Below are 25,418 nucleotides of genomic sequence, written 5' to 3' on the forward strand. Positions count from 1 at the left end.
GAGTGCGCTTTTCCTCTTCTGGTGCCGTTGGGTGTGACAGAGGACAATACATATCTCTCTGCTTCACTTGCACTTACACAAAATTTCTGCGCACGCGTCGCGTATTGTAAAGCGTAAGTGCGAAATGCTCACTCTAACCGTAAGTGTGACGAAGACACTGTACGGTGAGTGAAGAGGGGATGTTTCAGACCCATGCCGGTTACTTCAAAAGTCTTTCCGAGCTCGAAATTCGGCGCGAGAATTTTTCCAAGTTCTACGCGCTTCAAATGTTAGAAAAATTTTATCAATTTTAGGTGCCATAATCATATACATAGATCGATAGAAAATTTAATTTCCTGTTCATCTAGCTATACTTTTTGAGGTACTTTTCTTCGATTTTTTAGTACAAAAAAAAGAATTATGTGGGAGAGAAAAAATTTATATCTTCCGCATAATTACCTCAATCAAGCTGAAACTGTACATACATGTTCTTTACGTCTCTAAGTACATGTATGCCAATTTTTGCACGTTCGTGATGACCGGAAGTCAGCCATTTGATTAATTTAAACATTAAAAACAGATAGGAACATGAAGTATTTAGAAGAGAAAAAATTGATACCCCTCACAGAATTATCTCGATCGATCTCAATACATTTTTCTTTTTTTTTCCTTAATTTAAATTAAGATGTGTCAAAAACATGTATAAAAAAAGGGAAAAATTAAAAATCCTTACGAATTCTGATTCAGACAGTAACACTCCTGTAACAGGCGTCTTCCTCAGGATTTAAAAATGAAACGGCGGGAGGAATGATTTATGTATAGGTTGCAAAACTTGTTTGACGAAGGTACACAAAGATTTATAATATAACTAAATATCGAGCCCAAAATCCTTAGGTTAACAACGAGAAAGTGCAAACTACCTTGAGTAAAATTGTCATTACATCTGGCGTTAAACTGCGATTTCTATGCGGGTTCAGGTATTGGAAGTTTCAGACGCCCACAGATTTTCATACTTTGGGACTTTTAGGAATGCTAATGCACTAATAAGATTATGAAGTTGTCTTACAGTGGAAATTTTCTATAAATAAATTATAAACAAGTTGTGAAACTTTTTTGATGACGATTTCTTGTAAAGATTAGTGAAACGAGTATTTGCGTGAAATGTCATTGGTTGGGAATAATTGTTACTACTGTTTATCGGCAGTTAAAATTTGGACTCCTCTAAAGAGTAGTTAAAATAAAGCCAATTTTTATAATTTTGAAATACGTTGAAGAACAATATTTTACATTTCTGCATCACTACGTTATAAATATTAATGTGTTTATGAATTACTGGAGAGTCACATAATCAAGTTTCATTGATATCGTATGATTCAATTTTTTTTAATAAACAATAAAAGCCGCGGAGAACGTATTACTCTTCTACGGAACAGTCGACATATGCTCGCATCTTAAAATGAAGAAATAATGCTAAGAAAAATATTTTAGATTCCTGCATCACTATGGTATTGATATTAATATAATTATTAATTACTCGAGAGTCACATAATCAAGTTTCATTAATATCGTATGATTAAATTTTTTTTTATTAAACAATAAAAGCCGAGGAAGACGTACTACTCTTTTACGGAGCAGTCGACGTACGCTCGCATCTCAAAATGAAGAAGTGATGCTAAGAAAAATATTTTAGATTCCTGCATCACTATGGTATTGATATTAATATAATTATTAATTACTCGAGAGTCACATAATCAAGTTTCATTAATATCGTATGATTCAATTTTTTTTAATAAACAATAAAAGCCACGGAAAACGTACTACTCTTCTACGGAACAGTCGACGTATGCTCGCATCTTAAAATGAAGAAATAATGCTAAGAAAAATATTTTAGATTCCTGCATCACTATGGTATTGATATTAATATAATTATTAATCACTCGAGAGTCACATAATCAAGTTTCATTGATATCGTATGATTCAATTTTTTTTTAATAAACAATAAAAGCCGAGGAAGACGTACTACTCTTTTACGGAACAGTCGACGTATGCTCGCATCTCAAAATGAAGAAGTAATGCTAAGAAAAATATTTTATATTTCAGCATCACTGTGGTATTGATATTAATATAATTATTAATTACTCAAGAATCACATAATCAAGTTTCATTAATATTGTATGATCCAATAATTTCTCATAAACAATAAAAAGCAAGAAAACAGGACGACTTTTGTAAGGAATAGTTGAAATATGCTCGAATTGTAAAAGTAAGATATAAGGTAAATAAAAATATTTTCCATTTCTGCATCACTATGTAATTGATATTAATATAATTATCAATTACTTGACAGTCACATAATCAAGTTTCATTAATATTGTATAAATCAATTATTTTTAATAAAGCATAGAATGCAAGAAATCAGGACGACTTTTGTAGGGAATTGATCATTGTTAAGTATTTTTTTCAATCTAACTCTCCGAATATAAAATTTTAGTATGCTTTGACTATTTTTTGGAAAAGTCGTCGAGTTTTCATTTTTTTCATTGTCTTTTATAAAAAATTAAATCATCCGATAACGATAAAAATTTATTACGGTTTTATTAAGTAATAAATAACGATGTAAATATTAATAATGCAGGGATGCGGAATTGTTAAGTTTTACTTCAGTTGGTTTATTTAAATTAATAGCGGACGAGATGTATAGCCGGCGTATTTGATTACCTTGTTTGCATAAAAAAATTAATACAAACAGAATTCAATAAAAAAGCATTGTTTATTTATCTGTCTCCATAGCTATGATCTCTCGAATGCCGTTTAATTAGGAGCGCACAAACACCTAATTCTGCATATGTTTATGTTTTATTCAACATTTTATTTTGTCAGTTACTTAATTATTTTTTGTATGCCTACGCTATTGTAACTTATCTTTTTCATTTACCTAATGAACGCAACGCCATCTTTTGGATTTTCTTTTTATCTGATCACGGTAACGCAGTGTTCTCTCTATTCTCTCTGTTTTACCTCTGTTTATTATGCCCCGCCCACTTCCTTGACGCGCGCAAATAGTGCCTTCCTATTTGTTAATTTTAAATTGTTTATAATTTAAAAAGTATTTGTTTAAAAAAATTTTCCTTCCAGAAATCGATTTATTTCATCGTTGTGAATATCTGGTTTTCGGGAAATAAATATGTCGTATGTCACCCTGTATATATTTGGCTTTATTTTTGGTAAACCAAAAATAAACGCATACTTAATTTACCGATACGCTGACAAAATAATTTTTGTATTTGACGGAAATTGAGTCTCACGCTTCCTCATGAGAGAATTCATTTCCCATGCAGAAACCCGAAGCCCTTGCTTAATGGAAAAATTCGTTTTGTTTAAATTTTAGGTTTTCAAGCTGACTAAGCTGAGAAACAGGTCTTTATTTTTGCTACCTTACAAAATAGAGGCTATATTTAAATAAAAGGAATTTCATTGTAAGTACTTTTTAAATAAAACGCTGAAATAGGAAGCGCTTACGATGCTTTATCGTTCCGGTCTCCTTGGAAACCCCCGGCGACTTAGACCAAGTACCGAGTCTACCTGTAGACTAAACAATTTTTATCGGGGCTTTTTGTCACTGACCAGAGATTAGTCAAGACAGCCCGCGTACTTAGCGTCGTCAGAATTTTATGTCGTCAGTTAGCTCAACGACGTCGTACGAGCATTATTAATTCCAAATCGAAGTTTAGTTTGTGGCTAAATATATTTATATCTTACGAAAACAACTGTCAATAAAGTGAAATAATTTGGGTGTAATCCGAACGTAAATAAATATCAAAAGGAAACAGAACCCGTGGTACAGTTCATTGATAGTGCCTCATTGTACAACATCCCGACAACCTGCAGGTTCAATCCTTCCATCACCAGTCGTAGCTGTGTAGGATATCTATCTACAAAAAAGTAAGGTGCACAATTTTCCCGCTATTCGAGGAAAAGTCACTCAGCAAGAAAGGGTCAAAAGGATAGAGTCCTTTTGAACGATCCCTAAATAAAAAATAAAAATTAAAAGATAGAGGAATTCTGTCCTCTATCTGAGATTAACTTACGTCCGCGCCTCCTGGGCCAAGTTCATACCGAGCGCTGCCAACGTATCTCATAAATTTTAATTACTGCAGTAGGAAAAATTTCAATCCTAATTTTTCGCGCCTTTTTATTGAGTTAAACATTCATAAAAAGTCGGACGTAACATTGGAATAAATTCATTATGTGTTTGTTGAGTAATGAATAAATACCGAATATACTGCGATGCAGATTTATGAAGTGTGTTTTCTTAAATCTGATAACTCAATTAAAAAATTTAAGTACACTCAAAGTCAGATTCAGAAGGGAAAAGAAATATTTTGAGATAGCTATTAGGAAGAGCGAAAAAAATGCTAGTAAAAAATCTGAGTAAAAAATCGACAAACTCAATTTTTTGTTTTAAATTCTGATGGAAAATTTTCCTGTAATTATTCTGAACATTTCATATTTTTTTGAAATTTTTAAAAGCATAACAAATATGATTTTGCAATTAATTAATTGAAAAGGCGCGCAATGGCCATAAAAATTACTTTTTAGGATCTAAAATTAAAAAATCCGGCGAAATAAGACTGTATACCCCAATTTTTCATTTATGTATCATTCATATATGATGAGCTGCTTCATTAAGCAGTTGAGTTTACTACATCTATGTTCTTAACGTTGAAAGCAATTGTTAAGATGAAGGTTGGAGTTGAAGGTCCTCATAAATTAACTAAAATGTATATTACAATTATGACACCTAGGTCCGTAAACCTTTTAAGATTCTTTACAACTAATATAATTTTCTGGAAATAGGGTGAAAGGGATAGAGACTATAGTTATTCCCTCCAGAATTTTTCCGATTTCCAGTCAAGTACAGCACCAATGACTACACCAATACGATTAGGTGCTACGAGAATTGCGAAAACAATTCCATGGCAGCTGCTAATCGGTATTACGAATTATACCCTAACGCTAATCATCCGTGTTCGCGGACAATACTGTTGGCAGTGAACAGATTGTCAACGAACGAGAGTGTTGCGGTTCGTCGCGAGGGGATTGACAGCTCGTCGCAAGATCACATGGACGTAGATGATCAAATCCTGGAATATGTGGAGCGGAATCCGGAGTCCAGCATTAGAGGAATGGCAGCAATTTTGGAAATCCCAAGAACAACAGTGCACACTGTTCTCCAACAGAAGGGATACCACCCATTTGAATAGTTACGGGTTCGAAAATTTTATGATAGGAAATTATAACCTTTACAGGAGGAAGCAGATCCAAGATTCGTTAAACTGATCATTTTCACCGACGAATATACCTTTACAAATATGGGTAATTCCAATCACCATAATGTGCACTACTGGTCGATTGAAAATCTCCGAGTAGTAGACGATCGCCGAAGTGTACAGCGACAATTTAAAAAAAATGTGTGGGCTGCCATAATTTGTAAACAATTGGTAAGTTCCGCCTCCGTTCAATAACTCATCAATTAAATTATACATGAAGAAAAATTATAAGATAATTAATTAATCATTTACAGATCGGACCGCATGAATTTAACGAAAAATGGACGTCAGCAAACTTTACGAATTTTCTCGAGAACGACTTGTCGGGACTGCTGAGATCAAAAGGTATTAATCCAAGATCGAGAAGGATATGGTTTATGGAGGATGGTGCACCAGCAGATAAAAGTGTGAGCACACGCCAGATCCTCTAACAGCAGTTTCCTAAGCAAGTGATTAGCAAGTGGGAATCCATTGAGTGGCCACCACGTTCACCTGTTCTGAATCCATTGGATTTTTTTTTGTGGGGCCACATGAAAGACAAAGTGTTCGCTACACCAGTTCATGATCGGGACGAACTGATAGATCGAATAAATTCAGCGATACAATCAGTTACGCCCGAAATGCTGGAAATAGTAGCCGAGAACTTTCCGAAAAGATGCAAATTGTGCATTCAATTTGGTGGCGGCCATTTTGAAAACGACAGATGCTGAATAAAATTGAAATAACTTATAAATAATAATGATGACGTCAGTGTTTTTTCATCGAGTTGGGAAGATAATACAGCAGATCCTCTGTGGCAAGCAGATTAAAATGAATAATAAATAAAATGATAAAAAATGTATGTTATACAAAATTAAAAACAATGTGGTCAAGCAGGACAAAGAAAATAGAAATTTAAGGAATGCAGTCATGCAAAATTATTTAATTACTTTTTTGTATGATTCATTAATTATAAGAACTATCCTAAAAGACAAGTACTTTTTCTTTGCCTTTTACAGATTATTAGAAATGATTAAATAATACAATGTAAATGAAACTTGATTATTCGACTGTCAAGTAATCAATAAACATATTAATATCAATAACATATTAAAAATAATCAACAAAAAAAAAATTTAACTATCAATAACACAGTGATGCAGAAGTGTTAAATATTTTTCTTAACCTCATTTCTTAATTTTAGGAATTAAGCATATTTCAACTATTTCATAAAGAAGTCGTCCTAATTTCTTGTCTTTTATCGTGTATTAAAAATAATTGAATCATACGATATTAATGAAACTTGATTATGTGACTCTTAAGTAATCAATAAACATATTAATATCAATATCATAGTGATGCAGGAGGTTTAAATATTTTTCCTCAACTAATATCTTAATTTTAAGATTCGAACATATTCCGACTATTTCTTGGAGAAGTCGTACTGTTTTTCTTCCTTCTGTGGTTCATTAGAAAAAAATTCAGGCAGTCGTGGGACTGCCGATAGAAGTGAAAACGGAACTATTAGGTTAAGACTAATTGAAAATATCAGTGCTCTGCAGTGGTCTGGGTGCGACCCGAACAGTCCACACGACCAACTTCCCAGTGGAAAAAATAAATACACAATTTGAATAGAACCCGTTTCCATATTTTATAACAAATGGATTATTAATTATAAACGGAATGCGTGTGTTTCATTCATTTGATATGGTTAGTTACTTTATTCCAGTAAAAGAAAAAATTGTGCGTTAGAAGGATTCGAATGTACCTTATAGATCCTTTTTTTCATTATTTACAACGAATTCCATTGTTATACACAAAAAAGTATGTTTTCATTTATGGCATACGGTTGGTAACATTTTTTTAGTAAACGAAAAAATTATGCGTTAAAAGTACTCATATATATATATAAAGGGTCCCTATTTTTATTGTATATAACAATTTAAAACTTATTATTTGAATATTACTATGATCAATAATCACTTGTTAGTAACAATGCTCAATTGTTATGTACACAATTCCATATTATTGACAATTATTATTGACTATTATAGCGTCTTTAATGCTGTTTTCTCAATCCTGACACGAGTTTAAAATTCTTTCATTGCTGATATTGTTTTTTAAATTTTTTTTTTTCGATGAAATATTGTCATCATATATCCATATAAGTATTCCAATCATTTAATATTCATATTTCTGCAATGATTTTGAAATTTTGTCTAAAAAATGGTATAATTTATAAATTGCAGAATTTAGGTAGTTCACTATTTTTTCAGTTTTTTGATTCTGCATAAAAAAAGCCTCGACCGATTTTGCTGAAAATCTAATCAGTCCTGAGTTACGTAATTACGCGTCGAATGCAATTGGTCTCACATCGATATCATTTTTTGTTCTCGACATACGGCCTGAACGTTTAAGTGTTTTTGGGTATTTACATAGAACCAATAATTTCTCAGAATCTTCCAACAGACTACACAATCAAGAAGTAGGAATACACCCGACAATATGGAAACTGACATGTAAATATGATTGAAAAGATGTTCTGGATTTAATGCAAATTAATATAAAACCCATAAAAAAATAAACTTATTTATCATATCAATCGATGAGCACAAAATTCTGTTCTCGAATACCGGGCTCTTCAATTACGTAATGCAACAAGACGGCCTACAAGACGTTCGTACATCAATCAAAATGAAATAATCTAGAAAACATGAAATTCTTATGTGGCAGGGCTGATTAATATGCCGCAATTTTTATCATGTGCCAGCCATTTTTACATGGATTCACTAATACGATTGTTGAAGAAAATATAGAACGAAATTGTGTAATTGTGCAAAATGATAACCACACTAAAATATTAATAAACACTTATAAATTTGTGGCAAAATAAACATTTAAAATCAACATCTTATAATGGAGTACAGCAGCTAAGACAGATGAATTGTTTTTTAGTTCACGATTTAAGACAGATGAAGAGGGATTTTCAGCATTCAGAAATTTTTAATGAAATCGACATCAACACAATAAATTTCATTGTTTTGGTGGATAACAAATGAACGATGAGATAATTAGAACAGCGTACTCAAAGCTGCTTATTTACTACTTTAACCAAAAATACACTAGTTTATAGCCTATCTTGAATGACTATCCTGTGACATCGTGTATGAAATGCGTATTTCTTGTAATCTGTTACATCAACATGATAAATGTTCACTGATCTACTTTGTACTCTAGGCTATGGACACACATCAGCACCTTCTTACAAAAGGCGCGAATGATGTCGGCTTCGACGCCTCACGGCCTCATGGACAGACACATACACAAGATCCATACACGAACAACTCGGAAACTCAGACTACTCAAAAAAATCAGGCTACTCCTGGTGCAGAGACCAGTACAGGAAAACTTACAACTTTCCTGTGATCCTCTACTCATCAGTCAACTCATCTGTGAACTCTGTGTGAAATTTCCGTGAACTCAAGACTGTACAGACAATTCAAAGACTCTTTTATTGTTATTTTTCTGTTACTGTGATTTTAGTGTTTAATAAATCGTTAACTGTTACTGTTAAATAGTGTCAGCCAACTCATTTACACCGTTCAAAAGTCCCGACTGTTCTAGCATCCAAACATCCTAAAAAATACAGTCCACAAAGTCCCGACTTCTCACTCAGCCGACTCAAAGTCAGAACAACAGTACAAGACTCATATCTTGACCGACGAGTTCTTAGGTAGCTTGTAAACATAATAAATTTATATCAACATCAATTATTATTCTTTGCGTTCTAGTTCTAAATAAAATTTATCATTCATTCTAAAATTAAGAATAATAAGTAACTATTCGATAAATCAATTAAAACATGCATGCAAATCATTAATTAAATAGTTAGAGTGAAATATCCGGCATGAGAAATTTGAATAATATAATACCAGATTCCTTTTGTATGCACTTAATTAGCATTGGATGAATTGACGTAAAATAATTGTTTAAAAGTACACCAAAAGTAACTAAAAAAGTATGATAAAATATATATTTAGAGTAAATGAAATTAACTGAACTTAATTTATTTGATCTACTCGTAATGGACACGTGCGGCAGACTGGACAACACATTATATTATTTCGAAGATTAGCAGCATCTTAAAGGGTTCTCAAATATAGTTAAAAAATCACTGCATATCTACATGGCAAGAATATATGCGTCACATAACGTGTGAAGCATATGACACATTTATGTTGATCTGGAAGAAATATTTTTTCTGAAAATTAATAAATTTAATTTAGAATTTCAGATCAAAGAATTTATAAGAGAGTTTTCAAATATTTAAAATTACCTCGGAATTGTATGTGTTTATTATGCACCTGTAGTAAATTTTCCAGTAAATGATCAACACTAATATATGAAAAAATGTTTTCATTACAGCATGGTTAAATCATAGGGAAATTACTTAAAATAAAAAATTTATATATTCCATCTGTTTTTGTAAGTAGTTGCTATAAAGATCCTTAATTATAAATTTATGATATTTACCTGGAACTATTGAATTATGTTGAGCGATCTCGAAATTATTATTAGGACTTATGGGTCGATACAAAAAAAAAAATTGTTCATAAATTTTTCTATCTCCAGAGCTGCGAGGCATAGAAAACCATGTTCATTAATGGTTCCATCACGTAATAAACGCCACGATCGTTTTAAATTTGTCGCTTTTATATTACAGCGAACTAGACGTGGATGAAGAATCTTATTTCTATGATTGACAGCATCAAATGAGTCAAGATTATTATGTGATTAGAGATTACGATGAAATATTTCACCTTATTTGAAAACAATGTTTTGTGTAAATAATTATATTTGTTTAGAAAAAATCTACTTATGAATAAAGGTCCATATATTATTCTTGATCCCCTTTATGCTAGATAATTTACGCCAATTAGCATAATCACAATCCTTCAGTGAATCCCAATTATTATGAAAGGAATATTTGGTAACTTCGACAATTTGTATCCATTTATCATAAAAGTAGTTGAATAATTGGTGTAGCTTTCGAAACATATCAGGTGGCAATTGTGTCATCCATTGTAATATTTAGAAGCTTAATTTGTTGCAGAATAATCCGGAATTGTTATTAAATAATATTGTTGTCTTTGAAAAACATATAGAAATCTAAAAGTATAAATAAGATATTCCAACTTACTATGTAGTGAGCTCTGAAGGTTCCTTGTATTTCACTAGTTGAAAAACTCTTTGAGAATGAATTATACAATTCATTATCAAAATTATAAAAAAATTTTTTTCGATTCCAGTTATACTGAGAGGAGTTTTTTATTTTTTGTATAAAAAAATTATAGTTTTCAATAGTTTCACTGGTAATAATAGCCCATCCAAATAAAAAGCTCCAAAAGAAAATTAAAAAAATTTTTTTAATGCGAATGTCTAATTAAAATATTTGCTGATTGAATTATAGATATATACGGGGTATATATATATATGTATAGCAAAGGGCACTTGTCGGGTCAGTGTCTATATAGCTTCTAGATCAGCTATATAAGTTTTTAAGTACATCAAGCGTTCTTATAAAGCTTCTAAATTAATTCTTAACTATTCAAAATTTATATAGAATAAATTTTGAAAATATATATTTCACGGAATTTGTGGGGACGGTTCCCATAAATGCCAGACTTTTTTTTTCTCGATTTATATAATGGTACTTACGGGGACACACTATTATTACGGTAGTTTTCAGGACTTCTGTGTCTTCTAACGGTACTTGTACACGGAGAGAAGAAAAAAGTAAAAATTCCCCTGTAAAAAAGGGTAACCGTGGTACCCTTCACAGTCTTGGGAAAAATTCTCTTGTTGTTGAGATAAAATTTTATATTTTTTACAGGGTAATTTTTCTATAGTTTCAAGCAAAACAAGCGTGAATTGAAAAAGTACCCTTTTTTTTTTGGTTTGTATCCTTAAAAAAAGTAAATTTTATACCTGAGAAGACATACTTTCTAGCATCATGCTCACTAATTTTTACCCTGTACGCGGTCGGCAATGTTCGACCGTTTACGAATAACCTCGGGTGCGCATATTATGCATAAATTACTAATACATAGAAATAATGATAATTGCAAAATATACTTAGTGGCTAAATTTCTCAAAGATGTCTATCGTAATGAGTATATTCAATCATACCGGCTTGCGAGTGCTGAATATGATTGGAACATATTAGAATTAAAAGATTTATATTGTTTTTATGTAAGTCATATTGTTAAATTGAGTGATGGTACTCACTACATACCCAGAAAATGGGATTAATGTATAATTATTTGAGAATATTACACGGAGAGAATTATTGCACTAACCGTAAGTAAAAAATGACGAGCCCACGTTTCAAAGTTTAGAAGTAAAAATATTTCTGTTCAACAGTGAATTTTGGGTTATCATAGGTAATTTTTGAGTTATCCTAAGTAATTATTTTACTAAGACACCTCTTAAGTATTAAGTTAACTTACAAGAACCCGAAATTTACTATTGAATAGAAATATTTTTACTTCTAAACTTCGAAACGTGGACTTGTCACTTTTTGCACTTACATTTAGTATAACGATTCTCTCTGTGTATATATCGTTACAACTAATAAAAAGAATGAATTAAATTATATGAATAATAGTATAAAGACTTAATTATTTATATGTTCTACTATAGATTTCATTTTCATTCATTAGCAGTCGGTAAATTATGCATGTTGTCGGCGTTTGACACCAGGAGTAAATTTTACCCTTCACCGTAATGTAATTTTTCCCAAGCTAGTTTCTAAAATTTACCATGGTCCCACGGTTACTCTGAATAAGTATATTTTTTACCCTTTTTTACAGGGTAATTTTTCTTCTTTCCTTCTCTCCGTGTAGGAACTCACAGCCTTTTAACAATTCTTAATTGTTTAATTGAATATAATTATTTTGGTGGTGATTAAAACAATTCAAAGTACATCGATATGTTTTATTTAACTTAGGAAGTCTCAAAAAATCTTTTAAATAGAGATGTTCTAATTATAGGAAACTATGAACTACGACGTATAGTCAATATGCAACAGTATTTAGCTTTCAATTTTAATGCTAATGATTGCAGGATATTTGTAACAACAAAAATTTTTTTTTTCATAGCATATTATTAAAACAATAACCATAGTCGAATACAGAGAGTTATATTTCATGAATCAAAGTCGGAAGAAAGGAGACTTAAAGAAACATATAAAAACATAACTTGCGCATTTATAATACATTGAATATTATTTTTAGATTCTCTAAATATTATTCTAATACCAGGGTTTGTCAGGATTTTATAAATTAACGAACAACATTTAGTTTATGGACACTTTTAGATCCACAAAATTTTTATTTCGACTAAGGTAGAGTTACTGACAATAAAAATATGTTGAAACTATAATTTTATGTTATTAACAATTATATTTGTTTTAAACAACTAACAACTAGATACCCATAATAAATAAAAGTTTTGTCAACGAGAACTTTTTTTTCCCACTAGGATAGAGTTAACATCCAGTTAGAGGGAGTTAGAGTCCCACTAACATTTCATATTATTAACAATTGCATTTGTTATAAACAATTGAAAATGAGATCTTGGCGATAAATTCGAGTTTTTAACGCGATTTTTTTTCTTCAACTAAGATAGCTACTGTATAAAAAAAATTCAAAGGATTTGCGAAATTATAGACATTCAGTTTTGGTCGATATTAATATAACTTCTTATATTTTAATATGGAAAGTAACTCAAAAAATAATTGAAATCTGCACGAAACAGACACTTGAGGATGTCTGTAAAAAATGGCACCAAGTTCCCATCCTAATGATCATTGAATGTTTTATTAAACATTTTTGCATGTAAAACAGGTTTAAAATGATTAAATCTCACCACATTCTATTAACTAACGGAAGATATTTCGATATTTTTAATGTCTGTAATTGAGAGAAAAAATCAAAAATATTATATTTTTAAAATTAAGTTTCCTACTCTTGGCCACCTCTACTGAAAACGTTGGTTTATTCTGCCCCAGAAATTTATTACTTTAGCAAGGAAAAAAAAAGGAAAAAAAAACCTGTTACAAATGTTGGTCAAACGTGACTTGTGAGGACCAAATTATATATGATATGTCCCGATAAGTTTCTATTTATTTTTGTATTAGAAGTGATTAGAAAAAACTTGGCTAAGATCTATCGAACTTGATTTTTAAAATATAATATTTTCGATTTTTTTTCTCGATCACAGATATTAAAAATATCTAAATATCTTCCGTTAGCTAATAGACATTTTTCTTGAGCAAATCATAACAAGGCATTCGGTTGATACTAATTCTCTTGATTATCATATTTCTAATTTATTGTTTACATTTCACTTGAAATTAAAGTAGATTAATTGTATTACCTATATCATCTTGATCAAGAAATGTATTAATGCTGCGGTTCTCAGGATCACAAAATATTTTTGAATTTTGATCATACAAAATAAGTTCCTTTCACACATGAAATGTCCCGATAAGTACATTTTTATATATAAAATGTCTCGATAAGTACCTTTCTATGTATGAAATGTCCTGATAAGTGTCTTTTCATACATGTTTCGGTCCTTACAAGTCCTGTTTGATAATTTTATGCATGAGCAACTTATTACAGTAAGCTAATACTTGCGCCTAAAGCCAAGTCATGATAATCGTGCCAGTAGGACCTATCAGCATTGCAAAAAATTTTAGGTAATATGTTGAAGATTAAAAATAGTCATTGTCTACAGCTAGTATAACAATCCTACCCCAGCTAATGAATGAAATTCCTAGAAACTTTTCAAATTTAAGTTTTTTGCTATTATCCTGTAAATTTAAAAAAGTTTAAAAGAAAAGATTTAGATTAAAACAGAAGATTTTCATTGTTTAAACAAAAATTATTCAATAGAATCATTTATTATTTCTTATAGTTTTACACTAAAAAATCAATAAAATATTTATATATATTGACAATATATCATGAATTCATTCTGCTACCTCACCATCTAAAATAAGATTTAAAATAAATAATCAGTTATGTCTTTTCATAATATCATTATCGTCATCGCAATATTGACGAATGTAGAATAAATGATGAATTGCTCATTTTTCCTTAAATTCCTCGTCATAATTTTAATTTATAGCTATTTCTTTTATTTCTCGTTTGACCAATAAAATTATTCTATGAAATAAATCATAAAAATCATGATTTAATTAATAATTTAATTTCATAGATGTTTTTTAAAAATATAGTCTAGTCTTTAAAAACTCCACATTCAGAAATCAGTTAATAAAGAAAATTTCTACCTCAGTAGATAATTACTCAGATGGTATCAAGAAAGCATTAGTAAAGGCGAGTGTACTAGTAAGTACTCAGGACGGCGCTACTTTTGCTCTGTTTATTTCAAATTCAACGGCTAGTCTAACCGGAAATTAATTGTTATGTTTTAAACAATATTTGGTTTCTGGATTATATCTAAGTTGACTCCTTAAGCTTTTTTCAACGGTCATTTCCTGAAGGAACTATGCATATATGTGATTATCGGTGAAAGTTCGATGTATTTTACATGTTTTCAATTATTAGAAATTTTATAAATCTCATAGTATAAAAATGTATGGATTAACACATTGGGGAAATTCATACAGAATTATTCAGCAAAAAAAAAGTAGAAATAATGTACGTGGGATATTTTGGACAGGAAAGTTATTAGAAAAATTTGCTCTTAACCTATTTTCTATTATTTAATATTTGATTCTATACTCTTGCTTTTTGGGATATTGTTTTCCTTTTTCTTCTAGATGACCGTGATTTGATAGAAAAATTGAAGTTAAATATTACTGAAAATTGGCCAAAAATACAATTAACTAGATGTAGTGAAGGTAAGGTTCATCGATCATTTTCATTGATTGTTATTTCAAGTTTAATGGTTTTTTTTGAAAAAGTATATATAATTCTATTCTTTTCCCATTCTTCAGAATGAGTAATTGATGGTACATGTTAAGTTGTCTTAATCAATATTGTAAAATAACATCAATTTTAGTGTATTAAACTAGAACTCAAGTTCATAGTAATTCACATTATAACCTTGAAAAAAATCAATGTTAATCAACAATAGAAAACAATCATAATCTAATACTTATTTTTTTTTTATTTACACTAGTAGGAACATCAGCTATCACTTTAAAAAATATCATAGAATTAGACAATAGATCAAATAAGCTAAAAAAGTCTATTAATTGTAAAATAGTTCATTCAATTCCGATCTTGACTTTTTCTGATGCAGGTAAGACATAACTTTCTATTTATTTCATTATTATTGCAATAATATCAATCAATAAATTAGCTGGATGTGATAAAGGTATGATTAATTGATTACAAAAATTTATTCATACCTTAAATTAAAAATTTATTTATTAATTTTTTCTAATTATGTGATATATTATTTTGTATCATATATATATTGACTATACAAAAGCAAAAACCATTTGAAGAATATAATTATTCTTATTGATATAAACATTTAAAATCGAATTCAATACATAAAACTCAAGCTTAAAACCAAAATAATCAACATTATAACGGAGCAATACTAACTTTATTGATACTAATTATACATTAATCTAAAGAATATTTAGTACTTTATTCTTGGTGAATGAGTTTCTACTTTCATCTAATAGATTTCAAATCAATTATTATTCAATGATTTTGATAATTTTTGGGTAATTAATCAACGATTTGAATTTATTTCTCTTTTTTTTATATCCAATGAGTCCAAGAGTAGTGATAATGTATTTGTTGAGCATTTACATCTACACAATTGCATCGATGTTATTTCTGGGAATGTTTGTAAAACTATCCTTATTACTAATAGAGTTATGACTAAATATTTTAAATATTTGGAGAATAAAAATGAAAAATCAGATCCATGTATAAGTGATTGATTAAAACAAAACATGACTGATAGTTCTGAACATGCAGTGGAGCCCATTGATAGGTCTGTAAAGATAAATGAGAATATTTATAATTCGAACGATGAAGATTATGATCCAGGAACAACGTTCATCATTATGTTATGAATTTACTAATTTTATTAAATCGAAAAGCTTGTAGCTTTTTTACAATCATTAGTTAGATTTTATATAATTAGTTAAACTTTTTCACAAAGCAAATTTTAGTTCCAATAATTTAGATTAAATAACACGTGGGAGATTATATGTAATTAATTTTATTGAGTTATCGTTCTATCTACTTTGTAACGAATGTTAGATCTTTTCAAAGAAGTTTTGATTGGTATATTTTATAATACCTAGTAAAGCTAAGGTTAAATTATTACCTTCTTACTTCATCATAATTAAGTTTGAGAATGTTCTTATTAAATTTTTTAAAAATAAAATATTGCATAAACACAGAAACTCTTAACGATTGGTTGATCGAGTATTTTTACAATTTTTTAGAAACCTTTTCTATTTTTGAACTCCATTTCTGCTACATAATTGTAATTCTATACCATAATTGTGTACTCATCCTTTTAATATTAACATGTTCTCAATACTCGCATCGTTATGATTGCATTAGTGCCCTTTATACGAATTTTTTTTTTTGTAGTTGTGACGAAACATTCTAATAATCTGGAGAATGACCATGAAAAAAATAATGTGTGTGTAGAAGATTCTGACACATGTGAAAACAGAGGAGATTCTGATTATCAGCCAGAAAATCAAATCATTAATGATGAATCTAAAAACGAAACAGAGCCTATTACTGAATCTGAAGATATAGATCAAGATATTGAAAAATCGAAGGATGAAGAAGCTGATGCAGGTATATTATGTTCTTTCTCTTTTTTTTTTTCGTCAATGAATGAATGAATGAACAGTAAATTATTATTGTATTAAGTACATGAAATTCATAAGTATTGTATTAAATTTTTTCTAAACTGATAGTCGTATTTAATAAGTTGGACAAAGAACAACTTTAAAGGTTTTGGCATATGAATTAATGAAATCAAATTATGTATGCTGTTGTATTTAATTTATAACTTCAAAGTCAAAAGTCTTGATAAGTTAATGTAGTAGTGACTGATAAATTTGAATTAATATCATTGTTATCATATTTAATTGCAAACATTTTAAGAGTATGACTATTAGATTATTGAAAAAATTTTTTTAACTTACCAAAACAATGTCAGCAAATTTTTGATTAGCTATTCGTTCATTCAATAGTAATCCATTAACTCATTTACTTTGTCTGTAATAAAGCATATGTATATTCTTTCTTCTCCTATTAGGAACATCAAGATGTCCTGATACTACACAATCTGAACACATGAGTCGACATGACTGCATAGAAAGTACTGATACAACGTGTCTTGAACATTCACACACGAATGATCCTATGAGTATTACTACAAGTGTTTTGAAGGCTATTATTACTGACACAGATGAAAAAAAAGATTCTAATGATCTGGAGAATCACCATGAAAAAAATAATGTGTGTGTAGAAGACTCTGCTACAAGTGACGACAATGGAGATTCTGATTATCAGCCAGAAAATCAAATCATTAAAGATGAATCTAAAAACGAAACAGAGCCTATTACTGAATCTGAAGATATAGATCAAGATATTGAAAAATCGAAGGATGAAGAAGCTGATGCAGGTATATTATGTTTTTTTTCTTCATTTGTTTTCCATTAACATGACTTACGTTTTTTGATATAATAAATTCGATTGAAAAAAAATTTAACTTTTTTACAAAAATCTTAGTGTTAATAATTTAGACTGAAATACAAGGTAGAGGTTATACGTGTTCATTATAGTTTGATTTTAAACGATCTTTTTTTAAGTATTTATTGTAGTTTTTACTTTGGAAATCTTAATTAGTTGAATTTCAGATACTTAAGTTCATCTGCAATTAGATTTGATTACTATGTGATATTCAATTGCAGCAGTCAATTTTTTAAATATAATAGGTCATTTTCATCTTACTTTATTTCAATCTTTGCCGATGGATATTCCATGGTAGATGTTTAAAAATTCTATCAGACTAATTTTTCTTTCTCACTGTAATTATTGGATGGTTTTTCAGATCAATATATCGATTGCTTGCAGTCGAATAGTCGTCTCCAAACAATCATTGAGGACGATAAAGATTGTAATGTTCTTGACACGAACATTCTTTGCAATACAACTGATTTACAAAATAATAATACGGATCTACTTCTTACTGATGCAGGTATAATTTTCTTGCTAATCATCAATAGTTAAAGTTTAAGTTATAGTTTTCTATACATAAAATTGATTAACATTAGTTAAAATTTAAGTAACTAGACTGAAAAAACATTTGTCTGTTTATTCTTCTTGGTAGCTACGTTTGATACAAGTTTCCTAAGGGTTAAGAATTTGCAATAATGCTATTTATATACAGTAATATTCCAATAGCAGGTAATTTATTTTTATTGATTATCTAATTTTGTTGTAATATTTCGTACCCTTTTAGAAAAAGAATACTTCCAAAATCTGGATTGTGAATTGTATGACGATAGTAACTCATCAGATTCTGATTCAGATCTAGAATTTAACGATGACAATGTAGTTAGTAATGATATGGCTGACACTGATAAAAATAAACATAACCAAGCTGATGAACCCGAAACAGACAGGTAAGATAATGTGAAATTAGCATCAAAGAATTTTTGAAAATTTATCGTATGTTCATTAGAATCTTTCAAACATTTTGTTTTCCAGGGATAGTTTCAGTGGAATCCAAAACGCTGAATTCAATTTAAGTTATTTGTTAAAGGTTCCAGCTGACGATTTGAACTCTTCAAATGTTGATATAAACTTGACTGATCATTCATTTCTCAATCTTGATATTTCAAACAAATCACACTTTGGAAATATATCATTCAACAATGATATATTATCGGAGATTTCTCCTTTAGACAATCAAAAAAATCAAGAGACTGTTTATATTCCACAAGATTCTATTATTTACGTTGATGAAACTGATAGCGTTATCCATCATGAACGAGTAGAAAATCATAGTCATCATAATCAAAATTCAAGTAGCCTAGAACTCTGTGGAGATTTTGTCAAGATTCCTACACCTATTCAGACAGTAAATAGTCAGCGAACTTCTATCACAGTAGAAGAAGAATATCCTTCATCTAGTTATCAACTTAGTTCTGGTAATGAGATTGTTCAGAGTAATACAGTCGAGATACCTTCACCACAAACTTTAAATACTTCACCTCAGAAAAAAGAAAAAAAAATTATTTCTACTGCTGACGAAACAAAATATTATTATTGCCGTTGGTGTGACAAATATATCCAAAAATTTGGTCGTCACATTCAAACTCTACATAAAGATAAACTTGAGGTAATAGAGTTATCGAAACCTGAACTCTCTTCGAACGAAAAAAGAAATATGATTGCCGATATAATGAAAGATCATATGCACTTCCATAATTATGAGAAACCAGATAGTGAAGATAAAAAAGGTTATCTCGTCGTTCGCCGCCCGAATAGAAGAACGAAGAATAAGGTTTCTCTATCTAGTGATGATTTCATAGCTTGCGTTGTATGTCATAAAATTTTAAGAGTGTCTAATATAAGACATCACTATTCTCACTGTCAGAAAAATGAATCTTTATCAAACAGAGGTCGACTCGCAGATTCTCGGAGATTGGTCACACGATTCCATCAATATGCAAATGAATCAATGAAGAATAATATATTACCTTATATGCAAGATGATAAATATAAGAAAAAAATCATAAACGATGAACTGGTCATCTTATATGGTAATAATTTAACTGAAAAATATTCAAAACAAGAAGACCAAAGTCACATACGTTCTAAATTACGTACTATTAGAAAATTCTTATGGGAAGCAGAAAGGTTGGATCCAAAATTGAAAAATTTAGCAATGTTAGCAGAACCTAAAAATATTAAAATTTGTGTAAAAGCTACATTCGCTGTATGTGGTGCAAATGACGAATTAACTGAAATGAGAGCTCCAGGAACTGCTAAAGCTATTGGATCTGTTCTAAAGAGTATTGGAGAATACTTACGGCGATTGTATATTGAACGGCAGCAAGACGATAAAAAGAAATTAATTAAAGATTTTTTAAAATTAATTGAAGGTGAATTTGAAATAATTAATCGTCGTGCAGAAAATGTATATCGAGAGAAACGACGCTTAAAACGATATAATATACCATCAATATCTGATATTCATATTCTACAGAATTATTTAGAAGGAATTAATGAAAAATCTTATAATAATCTTCTTTGTGAATTTAACTATGAAGACTGGAAAAAGCTTGGAGAAACGTCGTTATTACTAATTCAACTTTTTAATCGTAGGCGTCAAGGAGAAATATCAAAAACAAAAATAAACTCCTTCAAGTCATATAAGGGAATCGATGAAAATTCAGATATAATGAATACTCTGTCTGAAACAGAGAAAGCTAATGCTAAATCATATGTCAGGTTCATTGTAAACGCAAAACGTGATAATGATGGTGTTGTTTTAAAGAAGAAACAGCAAGTAGAATATTTAGAACTCTTTTCAAAATATCGCAGCATGGCCGGTGTTCTGGACACGAATCCCTATGTTTTTGGTCTTCCTCCTACAGATGGAAAGAGAGATCGCTATATGCAAGCATATATATTAATTGCCCATTATGCTTCACAGTCAGGCGCTGAAAATCCAAAAACTCTTCGAGGAACAACTCTAAGGAAACACCTCGCAACAACTTGTGCAAATAAAAATTTAACAGATTCAGAGGTAGGAGATGTAGCTCGTCATCTGGGTCATTCAGAGATGATACAACGCTCTCATTATCGTGACCCTGCCGCAAGAGATCTTGTACATGTTTCGCAGATTCTGGAATCAGCAATCAAACCAAAAAATAAGGAACGGAATGACACATCATTAGCGTTTGATCAGTCAAGTGAGAGTTCAATGACAGATGTAAATACTTCGGTTGACTTATCAGTTATGGAAGGAAGTCATGCGCAATTAAACCAATGTCAAGAATCGACTAAAAAATCCAAGAAAAAGTCGAAATGTTATCGCAAACCACAAAAACGTAAGATGACCATAGATGATTCTACTATTGATAGTGCGACTCAAAAAAAAGCTAAAATTACGCGAACAAGATGGTTACCTGATGAGACAGATCTCATAAATGCATATTTTGGCGAATACATCAAAAGTAGGAAATATCCGTCAAGACATGAAATTCAAGAATTCATTACTGAAAATAATTCAACTCTTCAAAATAGAACAGCGGCTCAATTAACAACATGGTTCAGTAACTTATATAAAAAGAAAAATCAAACTAAAAAGTAGATTTTTTTACTGTTATGTCATTTACGTATTTTTAAATTTTCTATGACTTAGTTTATTAGTTACATGCTTTAGATATTGAAGCAAATCGGACAGTATTGTGAAAACTAAGTCAATTACAGAACAGATTTTTATTTACGATTGAATGTATGGAACGAATGTGTTCACATAATACTTAATTTTTTTAGTTTGGAAATTCTAACGATAGTTAGATTTCAATAATTTCTATAAAATAAAGTTACTATGTTTATTATACGTTATATTTATTTAAATAAGGACCAAATTACTTCCAAAAAGGTTAAGTTTATATGTCCTAATAATATTTATTCAATTTAATTTTAATATAAAAATATTTCAAAATATTTATATGACTCTATGCACGTTTAATAGTTATAATAATGTAACTAATCATCAAAATATTAAAATTGTTATTTTTTGTATTATCCATCAAAAGAAAAAATTTTTTTCATTTCATTTTATTAATAAAATGATCTTTATGGCAAATTGATTTGATTTTTCAACTAATTCCCTTCGATGTTTTAATGATAAATTTTCAACTTTCTTTAAGAAAATTTTTGTAATAATTTTTCTTATAAATAATTGAAGTGTCCTCATGAGTACCATTTCGTTTAATATATAACCATTTTCAACTAAAAGTAATAATTTGTTATAAATAATCATTTTTACCGTTTTTTTGTCTATCTATTCGATTTATCTACATGAATATTCGTATTTAGTAATGTCAAATAATTATATAACCTTTATAATCGTTTATAATTCTATATAAATGCAATTTTTGATATACATATATATATATTATGTCATATTTGGGAGTTTATGAGGACTGTCCTGAAAAATACCATTGAAAAAGTTGTCGGGACCGTCCTCACAAATACCACATTTATTAGTTGCTTGTCGGGACTGTCCCGACAAGTCCAAAATGTTCTCATATGTACCATGAAACGCAAGTATTGGTACCGACAAGTGCCTTAGAATGCACGTATATATATATATATATATATATATATATGTCAGATAGATATATATGTATACATACATTTTTTTCGCGAAACTTGATTTTCGTACGAGTTTGGCCTAAACAGAAGAATCTTTGATGGAACGAGTAAATTAAAGACATTTGAATGAATGTATACTATGTGTGCATTGTATACTTTAGGGACGAGAAAATTATACGAAATCGTGATATTAAGAACATTTTCCGTTATGTACTGTATGGTTTAAGGACATTAATTTCGTATACTATTCCGATAATATGATTGTTCTGAGATATAGGGATATATTTTTTATGGAATGTACAAATATATCGACGTAAGTGTCCCTAATCTAGTCTATAGAACATAATACATCTGCAGATTTTTTTTGTTTATATCAACATGTTTTTTCATGTTCTTTAACTGAAGAGATCAATTTAGTTATACAAATATTTTATAAAAATAAGTAGCAAAAGACAATTAGTGGATAGTAGTAAAATATTGATCTCAATTACACTCTCACATATTGTTTAGATTAAGGACCCATCTCTTTACATGTTGTATACCTTGACGTTAATCTGCAAAGCATGCAAAAGAAATAACCCTCAAATGATGATGATAGCAGACTAATATATTGACTTAATCGAGGACACATGCTCTTATATATTGTGTAGTTCGGAAACATTCTATGTCAACAAATAAATATGGCTTTCGGGATGTTCAGTTTATCAATCAATTGTGCAATTTTGGAAATAAATGTTCAGCCCTTGGTCATTCAGAAAATTACTATTACGCTTAATGTACTCTTGCGCATCTTTTTTAGTTCTTATTCGCTATACCTATCATTTTTGTATTTATTGTATACTTTAAGGATACTAAAAGAAATAATACAAGTTCTGCCAGCTATAGTGGTTTTTTGGTATAATTTCATATACAATTTCGAAATGTCTCCAATCTTTAGATTATATACGAAAATAGTTTGAGGACTGACCTCAATCTATAGAAATGTCCTTAAAGTATACATTGGATAAAAATTGTGTCTTCATACTAGTCACTTGTAATACATATGTAGTACATGTAACTCAATCCCTTTCTATTTCAGAGACAAAGAAATGAATGAGGCACGCTGAGAAGATTATAAGATATGTAATTCTTGCAACTAACATTTTAGTAGCAAAAAAAAAAGTAACAACTGAAAAATTCAAGTGATCTCCTGTCGATTTTTAACCCTTCCATGCACATTGACACAAGTCCTTCTGTTCTGACTTTGAGTCAGCTGAGTGAGAAGTCGGGACTTTGTGGACTGTATTTTTTAGGATGTTTGGATGCTAGAACAGTCGGAACTTTTGAACGGTGTAATTGAATCGGCTGACACTATTTAACAGTAACAATTAACGATTTATTGACCACAAAAGTAACAGTAACAGAAAAATAACGAGACGAGAGTCTGCCTGATAATTATATAAGAGGAGTTCACCGAAAAACAAAGCCTTCGAATTGTCTGTACAGTATTAAGTTCACTGAAATTCCACATAGAAAGTTCACTGATGAGTTGACTGATGAGTAGAATATCACAGGAAAGTTGTAAGTTTTCCTGTACTGGTCTCCGCACCAGGAGTCGTCTGATTTTCAATGTGTTGGCGTCAGTCACACAGACACAAGAGAGTTGTTCTGATGGATCTTATGTGTGTGATTGCCCATGAGGCCGTGAGGCGTCTAAGCCGAGATCATTCGCGCGAGTTTCCTGAGGATGTCTTCTAAGAAATAGACCGCCTGATGAGTTCATAATCATCACTATAGATGATTCCCTGGTGAGTTAGTCCATGTCTGAGGAGTTGTCTGGGTTTTCACTAGAGAATTCGACTGCGTGATCTCACTGCTAGTACACACGTACCGAATTGACTGTTACAACGAGTTGTCTGTAGGTTGGCATCGTCCGATGATGCCCAAGAGTCGTCCGAGTACGAGCTACGTACGAATACTCGCAGTAACCGCTGAATACTGACTAATATAGACCGTTTTTCTCGGAAAGTCTGTGTTCTTGTTTCTCTTTTATTTGTGGCATCTGTGTTTGTGTACGGGTTCTCATATGACGAAATATAGAAGGCAATAACGTTTTAAGTAACTTTTTCACCGGAGCTTAACTCGCCAGCATCAGTTTAACTTGCAAGGGGGTCGGGATCATGACTGACGAAATTCTCCTAGACTACAAGGTCATTCGTATCATCCCCAAGGCATCACCACTTCGCATATTAACTTCTAATAGACACCGGGTGTTAGTGATTTTTACATCAGTCTCTTCCGTTGAGTGAGTTTTTAATGTTCCTTGTTATAAATATACTTTACATCTTGTTTGCATTGGAGTAAAATGAGCAACGGTTCCAATGGTGCGTTTTTTTGGTTTTTTTCATTTTCATTGGTTTTCGTTTCCATTTATTTTTGACCTTCCCCTCTTCAATTTTAACAACTGTCGCATTTTTGTGGTATCACTGGTTTACAGCGGCAGCTGTTACATCTGTCAGTATTACTTTTATATAATGTAGCGATTTCCGTCGATAATGCAGGACACAGAATCAATAATTAAAAAATGAAAATTTGTACCGTTTTTTTCTCCTTCCTTTTCGTTTTTACATAAAAATTATACTTAACTCAGGATAATAGGACGTAACAATAATAATCATTTAAGTTTCCAAATTCGCAACCCTGATATCTATATCAAATTAATCGGCAT

The sequence above is a fragment of the Chelonus insularis genome, unplaced genomic scaffold (genome assembly GCF_013357705.1).
Source record: "Chelonus insularis isolate UGA/USDA-ARS -01 unplaced genomic scaffold, ASM1335770v1 contig_34_pilon, whole genome shotgun sequence".
Lineage (NCBI taxonomy): Eukaryota > Metazoa > Arthropoda > Insecta > Hymenoptera > Braconidae > Chelonus > Chelonus insularis.